This window comes from Dasypus novemcinctus, chromosome 14 (genome assembly GCF_030445035.2).
Source record: "Dasypus novemcinctus isolate mDasNov1 chromosome 14, mDasNov1.1.hap2, whole genome shotgun sequence".
Classification (NCBI taxonomy): Eukaryota; Metazoa; Chordata; class Mammalia; order Cingulata; family Dasypodidae; genus Dasypus; species Dasypus novemcinctus.
In genome coordinates this window covers 33,216,979-33,243,117 of record NC_080686.1, presented here as the reverse complement: position 1 = coordinate 33,243,117, position 26,139 = coordinate 33,216,979, and the positions used below count along the sequence as shown (strand labels likewise).

The following is a 26,139-nucleotide window of genomic DNA, read 5'->3' as shown; positions in this document are numbered from 1 at the left end:
ACAATAGATCAAAACCACAGGAAGAAATAAAAATCTTTGGTAGGGGTAGTGACTGGGTAAATATAAGTGACAATACTAATATATTTTTGGTTTATAACTCCACTTTTTACTTCCTACGGGATATAAAAGGCAAATGCATAAAATGCAATGAGAAATCAGTTGTTTTGGGCTCATAGTGTACAAACATGATCTTTGTGATCAGAACTACACAAAGGTTGGGGGTAGAGGAGTATAGGAACATAATTTATGTATACTCTTGAAGCTGGTATCAAAGCAAATGAGATTGTTACAGATTTAAGATGTTAAATTTAACCCCAAGGTAACCACACAAAAAAAGTATCAGAATATGCAAGTTCGTAGAGACAGAAATTAGAGTATAGGTTGCTGGGGGTGGGGGGTAAAATGGGTACATGGCTTTTGTTTGAGGAGATGGGCAAATTTTAGTAATGGAAGATGGTGAGGGTATTACAACAAACATAGTGAATGTGAGAAATCCCACTCTTGGTGTGCTTGGGAGTGGCTGAGATGGGAAAGTTTATGTTATGTTCCCACAATTTTTAAAAAAAGAGCAACTAAAAAGAATGATAGGGAGAAGATATGGCTCAAGGGACTGAGTGGCTGCTTCCCACATTCGAGGTCCTAGGTTCAATCTCTGGCACCTCAAAAAAAAAAAAAAGACAATAATAATAACTCAAGGTAATACATGGTCTTGGATGGGATCAGACAAGGAAAGAGAGAAGGTTCAAGAAGACATTACTGGGGGAAGTGGCTGTGGCTCAATCAGTTGGGCTCGCATCTACCATATGGGAGGCCCTGGGTTCACATCCTGGGCCTTCTTGTGAAGGCAGGCTGGCACATGTGCCATGGAGAGCTGATGGCCCACGTGCCGTGGAGAGCTGGTGCAGCAAGATGTTGCAACAAAGGGAGACAAGCAGACACAGGAAAATGCACAGCAAATGGATACAGAGAACAGACAGCAAAAACAAGCCACAAGTGGAAAGAGTCAATCAATCAATCAATAAATCTTAAAAAAAAAAAAAAAGGCATTACTGGACATATGAAAAACTGAAATATTCACTATAGGTTTTATGTCAATGTTAAATTTCTTGAACTTGATAACTGCACTTAAATTGTATGCTGGTTGGAATCTCTTGTGGATCCAGAAAATCCTGTTCTTAAAGTGAACCTATTCCTATGCCTGTAAACCCATTATAGATGGGATCTTTTCATTAGCTTCAGTTAAGGTATCTTTTGATTAGATCACTTCCGCTAAATGCCTCTGATTAGATTGCAGGACCCAGGGTGGGTCTTAATCCTCTTAACTGGAGTCCATTGTAAACAGAGGACTAAAAAGATGCAGGCACAGAAAAAGATGAAGAGACAGAGAAGAGCCCAGAAGCTGAGAGAGAGGTTCTGGAGGCCAGAGGCAGGAATCAGTAGAGCACAGAGGCATGGCAAGAAGCCCTTGGGAGGAAGGGAGAAAAGGAAGCCTGCAAGAGAGGGAGAGATAGCAGACCCCGCCGTGTGCCTGACTGCCCCCACCTGAGCTTGGGGTGAAAGTGAGCCTGGAGGAGGAGGCAGAGACCAGCAGAGCCGCCATTCTACCTTGCCTTGTGGCAGGAATCCAGATCGCCAGCCACTGAACTTCAGTGAGACAGCAGTTCTGACAGTGCTTTGATTTGGACATTTTCACAGCCTCAGAACTGTAAGCTTTCTTTTTGAGGAGGTACCGGGAAAGCAGACGCTCAACCACTGAGCTACATCCACTCCCCAATAAGAGTTGGTTTTCTCACTTGTTTGTTTTTAGGAGGTTCCAGGGATCAAACCCAGGACCCTGTACATGGGAAGCAGGCACTCAATCACTTGAGCTACATCCACTCCTCAGAAGTGTAAGCTTTTAACCTACTAAATCGTTATTGAAAAAGCTAACCCATTTCTGGTATATTGTTCCCAGCAGCTTTTAGCAAATTAAAACAAAGCAGATACAAAAATGAATGTCCTTTTTCTTAGGAAATGTACATGGCAGTATTAAGGGTTCAAGGAGAATGACATATACACTCAAGTATTCAGAAGAAGGACCAATAAATATATAGACAGACAGACAGATATACATAAATAGATGTATTTATAGAATGATGGACAGATATCTGAAATAATACAGCAAGTGTGGAAAAATATTGAAATTGGTGGACAGAGGGAAGCGGCTGTGGCTCAATCAGTTGGGCACCCATCTACCATATGGGAGGCCCTGGGTTCACGACCTGGGGCCTCCTTGTGAAGGCAGGCTCACCCGCACACCGCAGAGTGCCCCTGAGTGCCGCTGGCCCACAAGTGCCGCGGAGAGCCAACTCCGCAAAGTGATGCAAAGAAAAGGGAGACAAGCAAAAACACAGAAGAGTGCTCAGAGAGTGGACAGGGAGAGCAGACAATAAGCAAGCCATCAGGAGGGGAATAAATAAAAATAAATACAGACACAGAAGAATGCACAGCAAATGGACACAGAGCAGACAGCAAGCAAAAAAAAAAAAAAAGCCGCAAGGTGCGGGGGATAAAAAAAAATTGGTGGGCAGATATCTGGGGAGATAGAAGTATTTTGGAGTTCTCTCTATGGGGTTTAGATTATTTTTGTTACTGTCCTATAAGTTTGAAAGGATTTCAAAATGAAAAGTTTTTAAAAATAACGAGATACCATTATACACCTATTAAGATAGCTAAAGACCAAAAATTAACAATACCAAGTGCTGACAAGGATTCAGAACAACGGGAACATTCATACATTTCTGGTGGGAATGCAAATACTTTGGGAGTTTCTTATAGAGATAAACATCGTCTTACCACATGATCCAGCAATTGTACTTCTAGAAAAGAGCAGGTGTAGCTCAGTGATTTGAGCACCTGCTTCCCATATACAAGGTCCCAGGTTCAATACCCGGTACTTTCTTTAAAAAAAAAGCACTCCTAGGTCCTGATGCAATTGAGTTAAAAGTATACATCTACTTAAAAACCTGCACTTGAATATTTATAGCAACTTCATTCATAATCATCAAAAACTGCAAGCAACCAAGATGCCCTTCAACAGGTGACCAGATAAACAAACCATGGTGCATGCATACGAAGGAATATAATTCAGTGATAAAAAGGAAAGATTTTTAAGCTATAAATAGATGAAAAAATCTACAGTGCATATTGCTAAATGAAATAATTCAATTTGATAAAGCTACATACTGTATGATTCCAACTGTATGACATTTTTGAAAAGGTAAAACTGTAGAGACAGTGAAAAGATCAGTGATTTATCAGGGACTTGAGGAGGATGGGAAGGGTAATGCACAGGGACATTTTAAAGTGGAGCAACTACCCTGTATGAAACTGTAGTAGTGATACAAATCATTATGTATTGTCAAAATCTATAGACCTGTACCACATAAAAAGGAACCTTTAGGAAGTGGATATGGCTTAAGCAATTGGGCTCCTGTCTACCATATAGGAGGTCCAGGGTTTGATTCCTGGGACCTCCTGGTGAAGGCAAGCTGGCATGTGTGTTGAAGTGGCCCAAACGGACAGCTGGTCCATGCAGAGTGCTGGCCCACACAACAAGCTGGCCTAAGCAGAGTACTGACCCATGCAGGAGTGCTGGCCCACGCGGCCAGATGGACCGAGCAGAGAGCTGGCACAGCAAGATGACCCAACAAAAAGAGACACAGAGGAAAGACAATAAGAGATGCAGCAGACCAAGATGCTGAGGTGGCACCAGAGATTGACCACCTCTCTCCTACTCCAGAAGGTCCTAGAATCAGTTCCCGGTGCTGCCTAAAGAGAAGACAAGTAGACACAGAAGAATGCACAGCGAATGGACAGAGAGAGCAGACAATAAGGGAGGCAGAAGAGAGATAAATAAATCCTTTTTTAAAAAAGTGAATCTTAATGTAAACTACAGACTATAAATAATGATAATGTATTGATACCGATTCATTAATTGCAACAATTATACCAGACCAATGCAAGATGTTAGTAGTAGGAGAATCTATGAAGTGGAGTTGGGGGGTGGGGTTGGCATATGGAACTCCTTGTACTATCTGCTCAGTTATTCTGTGAATCTAAATCTGTTCTTTAAAAAAAATCTATTATTTTTTTAAAAATTGACCCAAGGAAAAAAAAATTTGAATGCTTCTCTTATGTTTAAAGAAATTTAATTCAATATTACAAATCATCCCACTAATAAAATTTCAGACCAACATGTCCTCCCAATAGATTTTACCAAATAGTTAAGGTAGAAATAGCATCAATATTACACAAACACTTCCATGATATAGAAAAAGAGTGAAAACTACTCAACTCATTTTATGAGGTCAATATAATCCTGATATGATATCAAAACCTTTCTTAAAAAGATATTACAGAAGAGAAATTTGTTGGCCATAAGATGCAAATATGCAAAAATCTTAAACAAAATATTAACAAATCAATTCTAGAGATTACCCTTAGTAGTGTGGGTAGGCCTCATCCAATCAATTAGAGGCCATTAGAGCAAAGAACCGAGGATTCCAGGAAAAAAAATTCTGCCTCAAGACATCACTTCTCAGAATTTCCAGGCTGCCATCCTCCTCTACAGATTTAAGACTTAAGATTGCAACATCAGTGTTACTGGAATTTCCAGCCTACTGATCTGACCTATGGATCTTGCATCAGCCAGCTCCCCCAGTTTCAGGAGTCAAATCCTTGGAATCTTTCTCTAGATATATATATATATACATCTTGCTTCTGTTTCTCTGGAGGTCCCTTTTTAATGCAGTAGAAATATGTAGCAGTTTGATATGGTTATGAATTCCAAAAATAGATATTGGATTATGTTTGTAATCTGGTCTGTACCTGGGTGTGATTAAATTATGATTAGGGCTTTGATTGGGCCATATCATTAAGGCATTGTCATAAAAGGTATGACAAAGGACAGAGTTGTCATAAAAGGTATGACAAAGGACAGAGTTGTCATAAAAGGTATGACAAAGGACAGAGTTGAGGGTTTTTGATGGTGGAGTTTGATATTGAAGCCTTAAACTGGAGCCCTGGGAAGTAAGCTCACAGAGGAAACAGAGCCAACCCCAGGAAGAGAGGAAACCTGAGCCCAGGAAGAAGCAAGCCCTGGGAAGGAAGGAACCCTGAACCCAGAGAGAAGCAAGACCCTGGAAGGGAGGAACCCGGGAAGCCTGAACCCTCACAGCCATCAGCAGCCATCTTGCTCCAACATGTGAAAATAGACTTTGGTGAGGGAAATAACATATGCCTTATTGCCTGGTATCTGGAAGATCCTACCCCAAATAAATACCCTTTATAAAAACCAACCAATTTGTGGTATTTTGCATCAGCACCCCTTTGGCTGACTAATGCAACACATAATGGAACTTCTTAATTAGATGAAGGATATTTACCAAAGAATGACAGCAAACATTATACATAATTCCCTTGAGATTGGGAATGTGACAAGGATGTCCACTATAGCCATTTCTATTCAACATTGTATAAGAGGGCCACAGTGCAGCAAAGCAAGAAAAATAAATAAATAAAAGATACAAGAATTAAAGAGGAAGAAACAAAACTTTAATTATTTACAGATGATATGGCTATGTACAGAGAAAATAAAAATAATGTATAGATCAATTATTGGAATTAATAAGTGGATTTAACAAGGCTGTTACATATATGATGAATACACAAAAGTCAATGTATTTTTATATAAAAGCATAATAGCATCAACAATTAGGTAGTAGCATAAACACACATATACATAATAGCATCAACAATTAGAAAATGAAATTTTCCTCAAAAGTGATGACACCACTTTTGGTGTCATCAAGATATATCCAATGCCCAAGAACATACCTATTAAAAGATGTGCAAGGCCTCTATATAGAAAATTATAAGCTTTATTGTGAGAAAGAAGATGTAAACGTAGGGAAGGATATATACTACTCATGAAGCAGAATATTTTAAAGATGCCAATCTTCCCCAAGCTAATAGATCACTGCAGTGCTAATCAAAACTGCAATGGCTTTCAGTAGAACCTATAAGCTGAGTCTAAAATTTTTAAGAAAATGCAAAGTTCAGAGACTACCCAAGGCACCTTCAAGAAGAATAAGGAAGAAAGACTTTCTCTACCAAATATTATATAACAACTCATTGTAAAGCACAATAATTAAGACAGTAAAATAGAGATGCAATGATACACAAATAGATGAACAGGAGAGAAAAGAGCCCAGAAACAGATCCTCACATCTATGGACTCTTGATTTATGACAAAGGTGGCACAGAGTGATGGGGAAAGGATGGTCTTTTCAATAAACAGTTCTGGAATAATTCCCAAATAGGGGGAAAATAAACTTGAATTCTACCTTACACCAAAAAGAAAAATAGCTTCCAGGAAAATTGTAAATCTAAGTGTGAAAGACAACAAAATAAATCTAGAAAAGAATATAAATTATCTTCACAGCCTCAGGGTTATAATAAATTAGATTTCATTAAAACTAAGACCTGTTATCCAAAAAGCAAGAGAGGGAAGAGACTATGGCTCAACCACTTGGGCACCCCACCTACCACATAGGAGGTCCTGGTGCCTCCTAAAAAATGACAACAAGCACATAGGCAGCCTCCCGCCGCAATGCTCTGCCCTCCCCACCCCCAACCTGTGCACCAACGAGCTAGACAAGATGACAAGCCAGAACCCTGAGAATGTGGCTCACATCCTCTCACGTAGGAGGTCCTCAGAGTTTGGTTCCTGGTGCCTCCTGGAGAAGGTGAGCAGACAGACAAGCAAACCATCTGGAGGAAGAAGGGGGAAATAAAATAAATAAACATAATTATTATTTGCAATGCATTTAACTCACAAAGAGTCATATCAAGAATTCATAGAAATCAACTTTAAAAGACAACCCAACAGCAAAACAGACAAGACATTTCACAAAAATGATATCCCAGTGGCCAATAAATACATGCAAAAGGGTTTTGCTGCTGAAATCATCAGAGAAATGCAAGTCAACATCCCAATATTATGCTACTACACTCCCATCACAATGGTTAAAATAAAAAAGATGAAAGATGCATAATACAAATGTCAGAGAGTATTCTAGCAACTGGAACTTTCATATACTGCAGGTGGGAATGTAAATTGGCACAATCATTATGGAAATGTTTGGCACTATCTACTAAAGCTGAAGATGTGCATAACTTATGACTCAGCAACTCCATTAAAATAGAAATACATGCACATGAGAACCAGAAGAAACATTCAAGAATGTTCGTGGCAGCGTTAGCAAAAAGCTGTCCATCAACAGTACAATGGGGAAGTGGATGTGGCTCAAGCGATTGAGCTCCTGCCTACCACATGGGAGGTCCTGGGTTTGGTTTCCCGTGCCTCCTGAAGAAGATGAGCAAGGCCGTGAGCTGGTGTGACAGGCTGATGCAGAGAGCTGACGCAACAAGATGATGCAACAAGGAGACACAAAGAGGAAACACAATGACAGACACAACAAAGCAGGGAGCAGAGGTGGCTCAAGCAACTGAGCGGCTTTCTCACATATGGGAGGTCCCGAGTTTGGTTCCTGGTGCCTCCTAAAGAGAAGAGAAGCAGACACAAAGAGCACACAGCGAATGGACACAGAGAGCAGACAGTGAGTGCAAACAAAAGGGGGGAGGGGATAAATAAATAAAATAAATCTTGAAAAAAAAGTGCAATGGAGAAATAAATTGTGGGATATTCATACTCTATTGTACCATACAGCAATGAAAATAAACAAACCTCTGCTACACTCAACAAAATGGGGAAATCTTACAAACACAATGCTGAGCAAAGACACCAGACACAAAAGAATATATAATGTATGATTAAATTTATAGTATTAAATGAGAGGGGCAAGGGAATTGTGGGCACATGTAATTAATGGAGTGGTTAAAATATTTGGACATGGAATTTTATTTAGATGAGGCTCTCCTTCTCTAGGAGAGGACATAAGGGGAATGAAGGCCAGGAAAAAGGTCTTGATGGCCTGTATTCAGAAAACTAAAACAAAACAAAACAAAACAACGAAGAAGACAAATAAATGGAAAGACATTCTGAATTCATGGATTGGAAGACTAAATATCTGTAAGAGGTCAATTCTACCCAAACTGATTTACAGATTCAACACAATCCCAATAAAAATGCCAACAGCCTTTTTTGCAGTAATGGAAAAGCCAATAATAAAATTTATTTGGAAGGGTAAGGGGCCCCAAATAGCCAAAAATGTCTTAAAAAGAAGACTGAAGTTGAAGGACTCTTATTTCCTACATTAAAGCATATTACTTAGCTACTGTGGTAAAAAAACAACAACAACAACAAAAAAAAACACAACAACATGGTACTGGCATAAAGACACAAATTGACCAATGGAACCAAATCAAGAACTCAGAAATAGACCCTCACATCTACAGTCAAGTGATTCTTGGCAAGGCTATTAAGCCCACCCAGCTGGGCCAGAGTGGTCTATTCCACAAATGGTGCTGGGAGAACTGGATAGCCATATCCAAAAGAAAGAAGACCTCTATCTCACACCTTATACAAAAATTAACACAAAATAGATCAATGACCTAAATATAAAAGTGAGAACCAAAAAACTCCTAGAAGAAAATGTAGGAAAACATCTTCAAGATCTTGTGGTAGGCAATAGTTTCTTAAACTTTACACCTAAAGCACAAGCAACAAAAGAAAAAATAGATAAATGGGGCCTCCTCAAAATTCAACACTTGTGCACCTTAAAGGACCTTATCAAAAGGGTGAAAAGGCAGCTGATCAATGGGAGAAAATATTTGGCAATCACATATCTGATAAGGGCTTAATATCCATGATATATAAAGGGATCATACAACTCAACAGTAAAAAGACAAACTACTTAATTAAAGAAATGGGCAAAAGACTTGAAAAGGTAATTGTCCAAAGAAGAAATACACATGAAAAAATGTTCAACATCAGTAGCAATTAGGGCAATGCAAATCAAAGCTACAATGAAGTATCACTTCACAGCTATTACACTGACCACTATTAAAAAGTCAGAAAACTGTAAATGTTGGAGAGAATGTGGAGAGATAGGAATGCTTATTCACTGTTGGTGGGAATGTAGACTGCTACAGCCTGTGGAGGAAGTGGCAGTTTCTAGGGAAGTTGAATATAGGCTTGCCATGGGATCCGTCAATACCATTGCTCGGTATATACCCAGAAAAACCGAAAGCAGTAACACAAATAGACATCTGGTCAGTTCACCAGAGGACTTGGCTCTTGTTTCCCAACCATGGAGACTACAAGCTGCAAGGCAGCCTGGGAAATAAATCTCAGCTGGATCAAAGATTTAAATGAAAAAAAAAAAGATAATTTTATTTTTAAAAAATAATCTTGGGGGAAACGGACTTTGGCCCAGTGGTTAGGGCGTCCGTCTACCATATGGGAGGTCCACGGTTCAAACCCCGGGCCTCCTTGACCCGTGTGGAGCTGGCCATGCGCAGTGCTGATGCACGCAAGGAGTGCAGTGCCACGCAAGGGTGTCCCCCACGTAGGGGAGCCCCACGCGCAAGGAGTGCGCCCGTGAGGAAAGCCGCCCAGCGTGAAATGAAAGAGCAGCCTGCCCAGGAATGGCGCCGCCCACACTTCCCGTGCCGCTGACTGACAACAGAAGCGGACAAAGAAACAAGACGCAGCAAATAGACACCAAGAACAGACAACCAGGGGAGGGGGGGAAATTAAATAAATAAATGAATCTTTAAAAAAAATAAAAATAAAAATAAAATAATCTTGGGCGCTCACTTTGGCAGCACATATACTAAAACTATAATGATACAGAGATTAGCATGACCTCTGTGCAAGGATACCACATAAATTTGTGAAGCATTCCATATTTAAAATCATCATCATCTTCATCACCCTAGAGTTGGGGAAGGGTTTTAGAAGATGTTTTTAAAGCTTAGAAGAAAAAGAAAATCTTAAATTTTTGTATGGCAAAACACATTAAAAAATAAAAAATAAATGATCATATAATACATTAATAGCTCTTACAAATCAATTTTTAAATGGTCAGTACCCATAGAAAAAGCAACAATAGATATGAACAATTCACAGAAAGAAGTACAGATTTTTTAAATACACAAAGAATGCAAAAACATCACTATCAAAGAAATGCAAATTAAAACTATACTGAGGGTTCTGAACCCAGAGCGGTGCTGACCAAGGTCGGGTCCCTACTTTCTGGTTTCTTTCTCTCTGACTCATCACAGCCGTGTGAATTATGAGCGGATGAGCAAGAGCAAGATCCAGAGAAAGAGGAGATGGCCAGGAGTCTTCTGATCCGGTTGAACCTGTGGTTCCGCAGCCTTGTGATGAACAACCTCAACAGGAGGAAACACCCACGGAGGGTCAGGATGTTGCACCTGGACGAGAAGGAGAAAATGAGGGTGCTCCTGCACTTGAAGGCCTGGACCAGAAATTGATGGCCAGGAAATGGGCCTGGAAAGACAGGAGGTGAGCGTGGAGATGGTCCTGATGTGAAGGGGAAGACTCCATCTAATCTAGAGGCTGCTCAAATTCCAGAAGCAGGTGATGGGAAGCCATGAGTTAAGAAGACCAGCTGAAACCACGCATGCTGTTGCTATATTGGAAGTTCAACTTAGGAAATTCTCTCAATAAAAATTTTAGTTTTCTCTGAAAAAAACAAAAATAAAATCTATACTGAAATATCATTTTCACTGGTCTGCTCCCCAAAATAAGCTACTCTGTCTTTGCACAGTGCTGAGCTATAACCAAAGCAGATGGTTGAAAGAAGTGCTTAACTTATTTTGGTGTTTTCATGTCTCTGTTCATTTAAACATGCTGTTCCTTCTGAAAGGAATGTTTTGGACACTTTGTCATTTAGCTTTCCATTTAATTCCAACTCATCCTTCAGAACTCAGCTCCTCTCACCTCCTCCAGGAGGCCTTCTTTGTCTACCACCACTGCGACCCTAGTCTGATTATAAGGTAGACGTGCCTGTGTTTCTGTGTAACCTTAAAAAAACAAACAACAAAAAAAACTTGATTATATTCTTGTCTCCTTGCTTTCAGCCATTTACTTACTTGTTCCTTTTCCCAACAACTCTGTGAGAGCACCAAGCCTAATTTGATTTTGTGTTCCCAAGGCCTGGCTCTTTGGAAGCACTCAAAGATTGTTTGTTGGACACATGAATGAATGACTTGTTACGTTCCAGGGAGATTAGTAGTTCGTGTAGGTTGCTGTTATATGCTAGGCATGGTCCACTGGGGGGCAGTGTTATGCAGTGGAAAGATCTCAGACTTGGAAGACAGAAGGCGCATTTATTGGTGCCTCTGCCTCTACCTGTGTGACCCCGAGCCACATACAATCTCCTTAAGACACAGGCAAAATGGGAGGAATAAGAATATGATTTTTTTTTTAGAGTTATGGTAAGGATTAAAGATAAATTAGTAGCTGGAGGTAAATTATCTAGCACACAATAAGCATATTTATCATAAGGTAGCTCTTGAAGTTTACTTGCTTATATAATAATCACAATTGCAGGTAAATGTCTGTTTCAGAGGAGGGTTTTTCATAATGATGCTGCAAATGATCCTTACTCTCAAAGCCATAAGTTCAGTTCTCATCTCCCTCAGAGGGCTCAAGGTTGCATGCCTGGGGTTCAGAGGGTCTCTGGGCTCAGTGCATACCCGTAGGGCTTACTTAGAGAAGTCAAGGACTTGAGGGACTATTACTGCTAGGCCCTGCTTCAGCTGCATGTGCATTAAGTAGACTTTTTTCCCTCATTGTCTGTTTTTCCTTTAGAAGGCACCTGGAACCAAACTTGGGACTCCCTTGTGTGAGGTGGGCACTCAATTGCTTGAGCCACATCCACCCCCTGCTCGTTTGTTTTTGCTCTTAGCTCGTTTTTGCTTGTTGTCTGCTTGTTTTTTCTTGTTGTTTCCTTGTTTTTGCTCGTTGTCTGCTTGTTATTTTTGCTCAATGTCTGCTCGTTGTTTGCCTTCTTCAGGAGGCACTGGGAACTGAACCTGGAACCTCCTGAGTGGGAGGTGGGAGCTCACCTGCTTGAGCCACATCCACTCCCCCAAATATATTTTTGTGTACTGGCCTAGGAAACAAGCCACCATCTAGAATTGTGTTTCTATGGGGAAAGACTTTCTGTATTCCAAACAGCCAACTTACTAATGAACTCCTGGAACACAACCTATTTGTCGATGGGGACGGGCTGACTGGGTTTGCATGGACCAACTAGCTGCCCAAGTGACTAAAAGCGTTGATCTAATCATAATGAATTCTCTACAGTGACTAATTTAGCTGTGGTCTCCACAATTTAAGTGGAATTTTAAAAATTTGGAGGGAGTTCTGCAAAGAACCACAAAGGTGATTAAAGGGCTGAAGGAAAATATCATTCTCATCTCTATAGTTTTAAAAAGATTATAGAAACTACTCATGTAATAATCACTCACAAATGAAAAAAGTATCTGATTATGTATTGTGTCAAGTGCATCTATTATGAATTTGTAAAGCAAACAACCAGCATTTGTTGAGCACCCATTCCAGGCTGTCAGACACGCTACAGGCCCTTGGAATACGTTACTTAAATTTATCCTAATAGCCATTCAGCAAGATAAATATCCTTATCTCCATTTTATAGATGAAGAAACTGCGATTCAGTGAGATTAACTAATTAGTCCAAAATTTTAAGTCAGTAATATGGGACACAGACTCAAATCCAGGCGAAATTAATTTCAAAGCCCTTCTAGCCAATTTTCCATACTGCTGCCAAATTTATAGTTCTGAAATATGAATCTGGTAATGTCCTTCCCTGAGTCCAACTGTTACGCATGATTTTTCTTTTTTTTTTTTTTTTTTTTTTTTTTAATTTTTTTATTTTTTATTGACTTTGTAATAATATTACATTAAAAATATATATGTGAGGTCCCATTCAACCCCACCCCCCCACCCCCCTCTCCCCCCCCCCAACAACACTCGTTCCCATCATCATGACACATCCATTGGATTTGGTAAGTACATCTTTGGGCACCTCTGCACCTCATATACATTGGTTCACATCATGGCCCATACTCTCCTCTATTCCATCATGTAGGCCCTGTGAGGATTTACAATGTCCGGTGATTACCTCTGAAGCACCATCCAGGGCAGCTCCATGTCCCGAAGACTCCTCCACCTCTCATCTCTTCCTGCCTTTCCCCATACCCTTTGTCCATTATGTCCACTTTTCCCAATCCAATGCCACCTCTTCTATGTGGACACTGGATTGGTTGTGTCCATTGCACCTTTATGTCAAGAGGAGGCTCAGATTCCACCTGGATGTATGATTTTTCTGTCAACCTACAACTTCTCTAATTTAAAAAAGTGATTGGAAAGGAAGATATTTACAGACACCATGATTGTGCAAGCAGAAAAATCTAAAAAAAAAATCCTATTAGAATTAAGTGAATTCAACAAGGTTACAGGACACAAAGACAATATACAAAAATTAATTGCATTTCCACAGCCCAGCAAAAGACAATTAAAAATTAAAAATCTTAAATGATTTATACAAATATAAAAGCTTCACAAATTCTATATTTTAAATATGTAGTTTATTGTTGTCGATTATATCTCAATAAAGTTTTTTTTTAAAATGAAAAAAAAAAAAAAGAAACAGTTCCCTGACTCCTCTGTGCTCCTGCGATGAAATCCGAAGTGTCAAAATGGCCTGGGTGACCCGGTAAGCATTCTGCCTCTAGCTTACCAGCTTTGTCACCTGCCATCCCACCTCTTCCCCCGGGGGCTGTGTTAAGATGTCTTTCACTTTCTCTATTGCTCCCTGTCTTTTCCACCCCCAGGCCCTCAGGTGTGTAGGACCCCCGTAGTCCTTCCGCCATTTGCCCACCTCCTCTATTGACTGACTATCTTCTGTTCATCCTTTGGGTCTCAACTAACATGTGAATTCTTTGGGGAGGCCTTCCTGGAACCTCCAAGTCCGAATTAATCAGCCCTTCTCTAAACTCTCACAGCGCATCACGCTTTTCCCATATAATAGCACTTATCACACTGAATTGTAACTGCATGCCCATTTATCCTGGGACACCGGCCCCCATTTACACACCTCCCTCAGAAGCTAATTGTTGAATAAATGTCCAATGAAATTATTTACCTATTTATTTTACAAATAAGAGTTGAAATATTGACATTGACAAAACATCCACTATTTAAAAAAAGGATTTGAGATTATCCCCACTCTTACTCCCTTGTTTTCTGATATGTTTTCCCGAGCGGAAAGAACGCAGCTGCAAGCAGGATGCTGGGAGTTGTGCAAAATGTTACTGTACCCATGGGAGTGTGTCCCCCAGGGACAGCATCTGTCATCCAGGTCAGGGCAGGAAAGAGGTTGGGAACCGTCTGTCCTTTAGGGAGGACCCAGCAAATCCGTTAAATTCAAAGGAACACTGATCTTTGCAAAGTCCTCCAAAGAGAAATGTCGAGCCCAATCTGGTGTCACTACCTCAGGAGTCAGGAAATTCTTCCTTGTGTTTAACCTCAACAAACCTGTTCTTTTTTGCATTCTCAGCAACAGAGGAAAAATCCTAATTCTCTGTTCCGTGGCTCTTCTAAAGTTTGTTTCCAGTGCTGACCCTTCTTAAATTGCCTGTGAAGCTTCTTCTCTCCAGACTAAATAATCCCAGGTCATTTCCTCCTTCTTCACTGGTCATTGAATGACTATTTTGCTTTTGCTCTGCACTCTCTCCACATTCTCTGAATACATTGAACTATGGATAGCTGGCTGGCCCCAGCTCTCTGTTACAGCTCTGGTGAGTGAGAACTGCAGTGTAGCAATTACCTCATGATCCAGACATGCTTTTCATTTGCCACAGTTCTCTGCTTGCATTTTTTTCAATCACCAGAACTGCAGGATTATGACAATTCCTCCCGGTCAACTGGCTATCCACTAAAGCTACACTTCAATTTTCCAGCCAACTGCCTTTGAGTTGTTGGCATCTTGCCTTTGAACATGTTACTTTTCAACTCCAAGTGCATAACCCTGACTTGTTCCTACTGAACTCCATCCAGTCTATGTCCCATTATTCCAGTTGACTAGAATTGCCTTCTATGACAACTCTAGCCTGTAGCGATCTTTCTCTTTGGTAATACCACAGGATTTGTTATTAGCTGTCTGGTTCCCATGCATATTTCTTATTTACCAGTGCATTGGTCCAATTAAGCTAAATTATGCTTTTGGAAATAAGTCACCCCAAAATTAAAGTGCCTTAAAACAAGTTGCTTTTTTTTTTTTTTCTTATTCACACTACATTTCTACACTGACCAGCAGAGGGGCTCAGATCATCATAGACACCCCCTGACCAGTGTGGCAGAAGTTCTACCACCTTGTGACACTATCTTCTCAACACAAGGTTCCAGGGTGTACCAGGACAGATTGCATACAGAATGAGGAACTTTCACATGTTTATTCTATCTAGGTGTGAAACATATTGCTTATGTTAACATTTCATTGGCTAAAGTAAGTCACATAGCTGTGCCTAATTTCAAGGGCATGTGCACTCTGGAGGCAAAAAGAATTGGAGGGAAATCTTGGTGATCACTAGTAAACCTCCCACAACCAAAGACATTCCAATTTCCCTAAGCACAGTGATCTTGTCCTTTATTTCTGCATCCCCTATGTAGATAATATAAAGACTTGTAGATTCTGGGCCTCTATCCTCACCTCTCAGTATCTCCTATAAAATCAGGGCATTTTTGTATCCTGGGGTCCCTATTTAGATGAAGACTTCAGGCCAAAACCAGATTCTGTAAAAAGCTGCTAGGCAGGCATAATGGATAAAGGCTGAGCTATTGACAATATTTTTTTCTGTCTATTGTTGAGAATGTTAGACAAGACAGAATTGTTAGGCGGCTAATGTCATGGACTTGTGAGATACATTCCTTTTCTCTTAATCTGCCAGATCCCACCACTCAGCCAGATGAGCTATTGTAACTGATTGCAGACCCTCCCCAATGGTTTTATTTTTTTTTTATTTATTTATTTTTTTTAAAAGATTTATTTATTTATTTAATTCCCCCCCTCCCCTGGTTGTCTGTTCTTGGTTTCTATTTGCTGCGTCTTGTTTCTTTGTCCGCTTCTGTTGTCATCAGCGGCACGGAAGTGTGGGCGGCGCCATTCCTGGGCAGGCTGCACTTTCTTTTCACGCTGGGCGGCTTTCCTTATGGGGCGCACTCCTTGCGCGTGGGGCTCCCCTACGCGGGGGACACCCTTGCGTGGCACGGCACTCCTTGCGCGCATCAGCACTGCGCATGGCCAGCTCCACACGGGTCAAGGAGGCCCGGGGTTTGAACCGCGGACCTCCCATATGGTAGACGGACGCCCTAACCACTGGGCCAAAGTCCGTTTCCCCCCAATGGTTTTAAATCTAAGTAAGACAGTGGGATCAGGGAGAATTGAGCATCACTGAGGAGAAGGACAGTGGACGGGAGTGGGATCCTCACGCTGCTTCAGCCCAGTAACTTTGGAGAAGTCGTTCCACTCCCTCAGGGCCTCAGGATCCAACTCAGCGGAGGAATAGGGTGGGGCTTGACCTGAGGCTCCCAGCTCTAGCTTCTTATCAGGATCCCCTGAGGAACTTTTTAAAAGCACAGATTCTTGGGCCTCACCCAGACTTTCATATCATCATTTCTAGGATGGGACCTATGATCTATTCATAGCTGCCACATAATCTCCTCTCATGCCTTTAAAGGTGGGGTCCTTTTAATTTTGTCCTTGACCACCCAGTTAATCTTACTTCCAGAGTGATCTTTCTAATATCAATATGTGCTAAAAAAAAATCTTTGATGATTTCCCTATTGCCTCCAGTTTAAAGTCCTTGCATGGCCTTCCAGGTCTTTGGTGATGTGGTCTTGGCATTTCAAGGCCATCTGCAGCAACTTCCCTGTTTGCAATATACCCTGCAGAGATACTTTACCACTAGGGGTTCCTCAGCTTCGTTTTTCTTGTGTTGTTCCCTCTAATGGAAACATTATTCCAATGCCTGTTTTCCAAATATGGCCTTCCCACTGCCCAATCTGGAAAGCCTTGGCTATCTCCCCCAGACAGACAAACTACTCTTACATTTCCATTGTATTCTGCCCACACTGCCATTATAGAACTATATAACTGGGTTCTAAGTGCACTTTTGCATATCTACCTCCTAGAATGGAAGCTACCTGAGGGCTGGGGCAAATCACAGATCTGTGAAGAATCCATGTGTAAAATAAGGAATGTGGCTGGCCTCCAAACCCTTGGAATTTTCTGAGTGACAGGAGTGTCTGTTATTCTTGAGGGCCACCCTGGATAGTTTGTATTAGCAAGATGACTCTGGGAGGGTACGTAGATACCCCAGCCATGGGATCAGAACGCTGGGGCTTTGACCCGGGAAGGGGCAGGGGGCGAGAAGGGGCCCTGGAGATTCAAGGTCAACCATTCAACCAAGTGGCTAATGATTCAATCAATCATGCCTACTCCAAGCCACAATAAAAACTCTGGTCACTAAGGCTCAGATGGACTTCCCTGGTTAGTAATATTCTATGTATTGTCATACATCGATGGGCCCAGAGGGTGACGCCTTCTGATCTACAGGGAGAGGATAACAGAAGCTTCCTTCTGGAACCCTCTCAGAGCTAAGCCTGTGCCTCTTCTTCTGGCTTGTTCTGATTTGTAGACTTTCAGCTATAGAACACTGTAATTTTTTTTTAAAGATTTATTTTATTTATTTCTCTCCCCTTTCCCCCATCCCCCACAGTTGTCTGTTCTCTGTATCCATTTGCTGCATATTCTTCTTTGTCCGCTTCTGTTGTTGTCAGCAGTGTGGGAATCTGTGTCTCTTTTTGTTGCGTCATCTTGTTGCGTCAGCTCTCCGCTTGTGCAGCACCATTCCTGGGCAGGCTGCACTTTCTTTCGCGCTGGGCGGCTCTCCTTACGGGGCACACTCCTTGCGTGTGGGGCTCCCCTATGCGGGGGCACCCCTGCGTGGCACAGCACTCCTTGCGCGCATCAGCACTGTGCATGGGCCAGCTCCACACGGGTCAAGGAGGCCTGGGGTTTGAACTGTGGACCTCCCATGTGGTAGGCGGACGCCCTGACCACTGGGCCAACACTTCCCAACACTGTAATTTTAAACGTAGTGTTTTCCTGAGTTCTGTGATTCATTCCAGTGAGTGAATTCCAGAGGGCGTTGTGGGGACCCCAAATTCGTAACCACTGAGGGTGGCTCCATGATCCCGCTGAACTTGCAGCTGATGTCTGAAGTGAGGCGACCCTGTGGAGAACTGTGTCCTTAACCGAGTCTGGGTTAGGCCGGACTCCAGGTAGTTATTGTCAGAAATCATTGCAACAGGAATAAAATGAACAACTGTCAGCTCTACACATCCTATGATTCTATGAATGCTTCAGTACAAAATATGAAGTATAATATTCATTTCCATGATTGAACGACCACTTTAGCAATGATTTGCAGCAAGGTGGGAATGGATCAAGGCATGGAAGTAGCAGGGAATGGGCAGTTGGGATGGGGAAAGCAAGATGGGTAGAAATTGTGGCCTTGTAGCGCAAACTTCCTGACCCCAAACTCTGCCCAGGGCAATCCTTAGCGGTTAAGTTGTTTTAGGTGATGGATCTACAAGCAAAGTGGCTAGAAATTAAGATCGACTAGATTGAAAGTCACTGAACAGCATGATTTTACAGAAACCTAGCTTCAGTTCTTAAAGTAAGGTATTCTCACTTTCAGTGCTTTTCTCTTGCCCTCTCCTCAAGTATTTACATGTGCTAAGCCTAAAAAAGCTGAACCTATCTTTAGAAAAACTAAAAGGTGCAGAACTTCCGAAGTGAAGAAATCTTCCCGTCGGCACCTCCCTGGAGAACTTCAAACAGGCTCCTTGATGCTTCCTGCACTGACTGCGACTCACATGCTAGTGACCTGTGTGGCCAAGGCCATCATCACCTTGAAAAATCAGTCCCTCTTTAAATACATTTCTTGTTTAAATAAACCTTAGAGTAATGCTTGATGCCAGATTTTTAGGACTGGCAGTACAATGAATTTTTTTTCTTGAATGTTTATGCTGCCCAGTCTGTAGAATTTAACTTAACAAAGAAGGTTTAGTGTAAGGTAGCAACGTGGATGAATAGTTTTTTGTCTGTGCTCACTAAAAACGGGGGCTCCAAAGAACAAATCAAAAACCCATTAGGAGTAATTCTGTTTTACCCAATGATGGACAGAAATCATGCAGGGAAAAGGAAGGAAATTATAAAAGACCTTATTCCAGACAGGCAACAGAGTCCAATGCCAAAGAACTGTTCAACAAAAACCAGACCAGTCTACAGTTCAGCGACACGAATAATCCACCACAACCAGCTGTCGCTCTTCTTCTGTGTTTGTCTCTCTTGGTTTCTATTACACAAACCACACACCCTCAGATTTCACAAACAGGATTCACCCAGTCAGAACTGCTTCAGGGGAAAGATCCTCTGACTCAGTTTGCCAGGGCTGCTATGACAGATACCACACAATGGGTTGGCTGAAACAACAAGAATTTATCACCTCACAGTTTGAGGGCTAGAAGTCGTATATCAGTGTATCTGCAGGTTTTTTTTTTAATACTTTGTTGTTGTTTTTTAAAAGATTTAGTATTTTTTATTTATTTCTCTCCTCTTGCCCACCCCCCACCAGTTGTCTGCTCTCTGTGTCCACTCGCTGTGTGTTCTTCTGTGTCTAATTGTATTCTTGTCAGCAGCATCAGGAAGCTGTGTCTCTTTTTGGTGCGTCATCTTGCTGCATCAGCTCTCCGTGTGTGTGGCACCATTCCTGAGCAGGCTGAACTTTCTTTCACGCTAGGCGGCTCTCCTTACGGGGTGCACTCTTTGCACGTGGGGCTCCCCTGCGTGGAGGACACTGCTGGATGGCACGGCACTCCTTGCACGCATCAGCACTGCGCATGGGCCAACTCACCACATGGATCAAGAGGCCCTGGGTTTGAACCTTGGACTTCCCATGTGGTAAACGGATGCTCTATTCATTGAGCCAAATCTGCTTCCCTGCAGGTTATGTTTTGTCTTGGAGTCTAGCATTCTGATGCAGTAATCCTTAGGGCCTTGGTTGATAAATGTATCTCTGCCTCCATCACATGGCCAAGCTCTCCCCTTCTCTGACTACTTCTAGCTCCTACTAACTGTCTGTATCCAAATTTCCTCTGGTTATAAGGATTTCAGCCATACTGGATGAAGGCCCACCTTCATTCACTTTGGCTTCACCTTAACCAATAACATCAAAGAAGATCCTGTTTACAAATGGTTCACATCCACAGGACCAGGGATTAGGGCTTGAACATGTGTTTGTGGAGGATATGATTCAATCTATCATGCTCTCTCTTGGATAGATACTTAGTGTCCATTAATCACAATACCCTAAAAGGAAACAAAAATGAAGCTCTCTGATATTAATAGTTACTGGTATGAAACTCATAAACAGTAAAGAACAAGTCATATTCATATTATCTATCATGTAATCATCGTACATACATAAATGCTTAAGTCTCATTTCAAGAGGCAGGACGTAAGGTTTTGAAATGTGCCATGTGATGTGTTTAGGCAATTTCCCCTTTTGGACACAAAAAGAAATTAATAAAGCCAACATACACCCTCCTTTTCCCCCCTTATACCTACCGCAGTGCATATCCACAGTCATGGAGAAGAAAATGACTAGACTGTGGATATTCTTTTGCAAATCAGTCTCCCCTCTACAGGGGAAGGGAAATTAATGGGATCAGTAGGAGGAAAAGTCTCCTTTACCTTCACTATCTTTGTGTGTGTGTGTGGGGGGGTTATTATCTTTTTTTCAAAAGATACATAGATCACCCAAAATGTTACATTAAAAAATATAAGAGGTTCCCCTATAACCCACTCCCCACACCACCCACGCCTCGCACATCAACAACTTCTTTCATTAGTGTGGTACATTCACTGCACTTGATGAATACATTTTGGAGTGCTGCTATATAGCATGAATTATAGTTTATATTGTAGTTAGTCTTCCAGTCCATTCAGTGGGTTATGGCAGGATGTAACTTCAGTATCTTTTCATGCTCATTCCTCAAAAACAAGTTTTGCTTTGGATGTGGGCAGGGAGATTCTGTCCCGGCTGTGGCCCTAGCCACACCTCCATCATGTCACAGGAACATTAGAACATGTAGGTTCAGTGGTTGAAGTTCCTGCTATTCCCTTACTTTACTGTAGACTGGCAATTTTTTCAAGATTGCTTATTATGCTAAAATATAGTCTCTTTGAAAAAGGTATATTATCACTTTGTAAGCTTCAACTAGGTGTACTATCTGAGCTGTCTAAAGTTAGTCACTACAAGGGGATGCCCACGTGCCCAGCCTATGCCTTTTTCCTGGCAGAGCTGTCCATCGTCATGCCCCACCCACTTTTGCTCCTAAGTGCAAAAAGTGGCTCCACTCTCTCTCACATACACAGCCTCATACCAATGCTTGCTTCCTCTCTCCCACCTAGCTGCCCACTTGCTTTGGGCCCTAAAGACTAAATGGCGGGAAGCAGATGTGGCTGAAGGGATAGAGCTTCCACCTACCATATGGGAGGACCAGGGTTCAATCCCTGGAGCCTCCTGGTGAAAAAGAAGAAGAGAAAAGCATGCCTGTGCGGCAAGCCAGTGCCCGTGTGAGTGCCCACATGGTGAGCCAGTGCTCGCACGAGTGCCTGTATGATAAGCCAGTGCCCACGCAAGTGAGTCACACAGCTAGATGATGACGCATCAAAAGAGAGACAAGGGAAGAGTCAAGGTGAAGTGCAGCAGAGACCAGCAACTGAGGTGGTGCAATTAACAGGGAACCTCTCTCCACATCAGGGGTTCCCAGGATCAAATCCCAGTGAAGCCTAGAGGAGAGAAAATGAGAAGAGAACACAACACAGACAGCAAACAGCAAGGTGGGAGGAGGGGAAGGGGGAAAAAATAAATAAATCTTTTTAAAAAATTATTTAAAAAAAAAAAGATTAAATGGAAACTATGGGAAGAGAGGTAGTAGGAAACAACTAGGAAAAGCGGATTCAGCAAAGAAGGGCATTTAGAGACAGGAAGTGATCTATCCAAAGTGAATGATACCACCATCCATTTAGCTTTGCAGGCATAAAACCTAACAGTCCTTTTTGACTTATGGTTTTAGTTACCTATTGTTGAGTAACAAACAACTCCAAAATCCAATATTTTTTTAAAAAAAGAATCCATTTGTCATTGCTTATTTATCTGCAGGTGTGGCAATTTGATATTATTTATGGATTCCAAAAAGAGATTATGATTATGCTTGCAAGCTGGCTTGATCCTCTGGGAGTGATAGCCTTTGATTGTATTCACTTCAAAGGCTTTTATGTTTACTTGGTTAAATTAAGATTAGGGCTTTCATTCAACCACATCAATAGGCCGTGACCCAGGGTTGAGTACCTGCCCCCTTGGTGGGCTGTATAAATGGACACTCACTCATGGAGAACACAGAAGAAGATACGTGGGAATAAGGAGAGCTCCATAGATTCGGCAGAGCAGAGAACTTGAACTTGGGGCCCTGGAGAGAGATGAGCCATTCACCTAATATTTTATAGCTGAAGAGACCAGAGCCCTGAGCAGCTAAGAATGCCCAGAAAGAAATAAGCCCTCTAGCCTACAGCCGAGAAGTTGGGCCTGCAGAGCCTTAAGAGAGAAAGGAAGGCTGAACCTTTGTAGACATTGCCCACCATCTTGCTTCAACATGTGGCAACGGACTTTGGGTGAGAAAAGTAACCTTGAGTTGGACTCTTTAGGGCCTTATAACTGTAAGCTTTTACCCCAAATAAACACTCTTTATAAAAGCCAACAGATTTCTGGCACTTTGCATCAGCACCCTTTTGGCTGACTAATACAGGAGGTTAGCGGAGTTTGGCTGATCTAGACTGGGCTCAGTTGGGCAGCTCTGTTTTACATTGCACCTCTGTTTCTCTGTGTAGGTCTGTGGCATGGCTCTATTCCACATGTCATCCTCCTTGGTCTAGCAGACCAGTCTAGGAATTTTCCTTTCATGGTGGCTGAGGCACAAAAGCGTAAGTGAAAATACACAAGGACTCTTAATGCCTAGTCTTAGAAAGATGCATTGACATTTCTGTTCATATCATTGGCTGAAGAAGGTCCCATAGTTAAGCCCAAAGTTTACCCACAAGAAGGCTTTGGCAATAGTGAGGATGCAAGTAGGGATGAAGGATTCAACCCACCACTCCTGCCTCTCCTTTCCTTCCCATACCACCAAAATCTGAGTATGTTTACTTCTTGACATCTCCTCCAACACCACCCTACTCCAAGAAATCTTGATTCACCTAGACATTACAATAGCCTCCTACATTATTTTACTTAACCTCAGAGAGATCTTTTAAACTCACAAATATGCTCATGCCACTTCCCATGGATGTTCTTTGTTCTGAAAGACAAGTTTCTTATATGGCTTAGACCCTGATATAATCTCACAGCTATCTAGCCCTCAGTGTCATCTCACAACCCACTTCCACTAACTCTCTGTGATTCAACCATAGTGGCTTTCTTTCTCAGATGTTGGTAAATGCTGGGCACCTGCCACTTTAGGGCATTTGCAAATGCTGTTTCTTTGCTGGAACCCTATTTTCTATCCCCGCCCCCTTAATTCCAACTTCTCTTTCAGATCTTAGCTTGAGCTGCTTTTCTTTAAGACAGTCTTCCTTGATGGCCCTACCAGATCGGCTCTATTTTAGAGATTCTCATATCAGCATATACCTTTATTTCATGTAACTTTTTGCATTTTGTAATGATGCATCTATTTCTGTGATTATTAAACTAATGTCTCTTCTCCCTAACAGTCAGCTGTAAACTCCATGAAGGTGTAGACCACGTTTCTTTTTGTTAAGCCTTATGGCTCACTGCCTAGCATGGTACTTGGCACATGGTAGGGGCTCAATGCATTTTTTTGTTAAGTGAATGGACAGACCAGCTCAAACAATAAAGAAAACAAAACTATACTCTTTTTGCTCTCTTTCTAAAGAACTTTTTATCAACATTTAACAGACAGATTGTATTTCAGAGAAAAGTGCTATCCAGGCCAAATTACAGTTTCACAGGAAACTGAAAATAATTTGAGTCACAGACTCTTTCTATCCTTATCCCTTCCTGGGTTTATTCCACATTCAGCCTAGCAGAAAAAAAATGCCAAGATCCAATGACCCTTTCTGTGTTTCACTTCATGGGTGTGTCGATGAGTGCTGAGTAGACTTATTGTAGAACATGAGTTCCTCTAAGAAGAAATAAAGACAGCAAATTCAATAAAGACAATAAATTCAGTTATTTTCTTGAAGATTATCTTTACAATTTTCAATTCCAATCAACATTTTTTTTTAAACATCATGGTAGATTGAGTGCATTGATGGCTCCAATTAATGATCTATCTGTATCCATGCTCTTTCCAATATGACTCTGCAGTTCACCAGGAGATGGAGTCTATTTCTCCATGCCTTGAATCTGGGCTGGACTTGGTATATGCTTTGAAAATGACACCTAGCCAATTATGAACCTATGCTTCAAGAGGGCTTTGCATGCTTCTGCTCTCTCTCTTGGACCTCTCTTGAACTTCTGCCATGTCACAAGGCTGCTGGGAATGAGAAGCAATAGGAGCAATTCTAAGTTATTTTTGTTGTTTTGTAGATAATACCAGCCAGGCCCCTGTCAACCTCAGTAGAGATTAGCCAAGATTGGCTCAGATCAGCAGAACCACTCAAACAACCGATTGATTCCTCAGCAAAATAAATACTTACTGTTTAAGTTTTGGGGTGGTTTGTTATATGACAGTAACTATCAGAAAATGTTTAAGGCAAGGTACTAGGCTTCTAAAAGAAATTAATACCATCCCCATTCCTATTGTCCTGCCCCTGAAGCATAGAACTTCCAGATAATCTAGTGGTTTTTTAAAAAATATTTATTTATTTATTTCTCTCCCCTTCTCCCCCCCACCCTGGTTGTCTGTTCTTTGTGTATTTGCTGCCTGTTTTTCTTTGTCCACTTCTGTTGTTGTCAGCAGCACGGGAATCTGTGTCTCTTTTTGTTGCGTCATCTTGTGTCAGCTCTCCGTGTGTGCGGCACCATTCCTGGGCAGGCCGCACTTTCTTTCGCGCTGGGTGGCTCTCCTTATGGGGTGCACTCCTTGCACATGGGGCCCCCACACACAGGAGACACCGCTGCGTGGCAGGGCACTCCTTGTGCGCATCAGCACTGCGCATGGGCCAGCTCCACACAGGTCAAGGAGGCCCGAGTCTGAACTGTGGACCTCCCATGTGGTAGACGGATGCCCTAACCACTGGGCCAAGTCTGCTTCCCAGATAATCTAGTTTTAAAACTTCCCTCAAACATTTATTAACCTGGTGTCTTAGTTTACTAGCTGCTAAAACAATCACACAATAAATTGGCTTAACAACAGAAATTTATTTGCTCATTGTTTCAGAGGCTAAAAGACTCATTTCCTCTGGGGGTCAGAAGCATTCTGGCTAGCTAACAATCGTTGGGTTCCTTGTCACATGGCAATGTCCTCTACTTTCTTGTCAGGTTTTTACTGACTTGCAGCTGCTAGAGCTTCTGTGGCTTCCTCTCTGGGTCCAATTTCCTTTGTTTATAAGGACTTCAGTCAAACTGGATTATAGCATACACTCATTCAGTTTGGGCACACCTGAACTGATGACATCTTCAAAGGTCCTATTTAGAAATGAATTCACAACCACAGAACCAAGGGTTGGGATCTGAACATGACTTTTTTTTTTTTCAAACATGCCTTTTGTGGGGGTCATGATTCAATCTCTCACACCTGGTGATATTGGACAAATTAATAACGGTGCTAAGGCCGAGTTTCCTTAACCATAAAATGGTGTTAGAAATATTGTGACAGAGAGAGATATTACAGTTGTTACTCCTTTTCCCATATTTTAGAACCCCCAAATTTTCAGCTTGTCACATGACCACCCAACTAGATGGGTTTAAGCGACTAAGTTCAGGCCAATAAGC

General features: G+C 41.7%; 1 long non-coding RNA gene and 1 other non-coding gene across 2 annotated transcripts in view; one reads left to right on the top strand and one right to left on the bottom strand.

Moving 5' to 3' along the window:
* The window catches only part of LOC131273259 (uncharacterized), an 83,801-nt gene that overhangs the window by 29,897 nt on the left and 27,765 nt on the right, over positions 1-26,139 (bottom strand). The window contains exon 2 of the long non-coding RNA XR_009180419.2: positions 6,735-6,813. This is a non-coding gene — a long non-coding RNA (uncharacterized lncRNA). The remainder of the gene's footprint in view (positions 1-6,734; positions 6,814-26,139) is intronic.
* LOC111760694 (U6 spliceosomal RNA) lies at positions 9,816-9,919 on the top strand. The gene has a single exon (XR_002794314.1). It is a non-coding gene; the product is annotated as a U6 spliceosomal RNA (small nuclear RNA).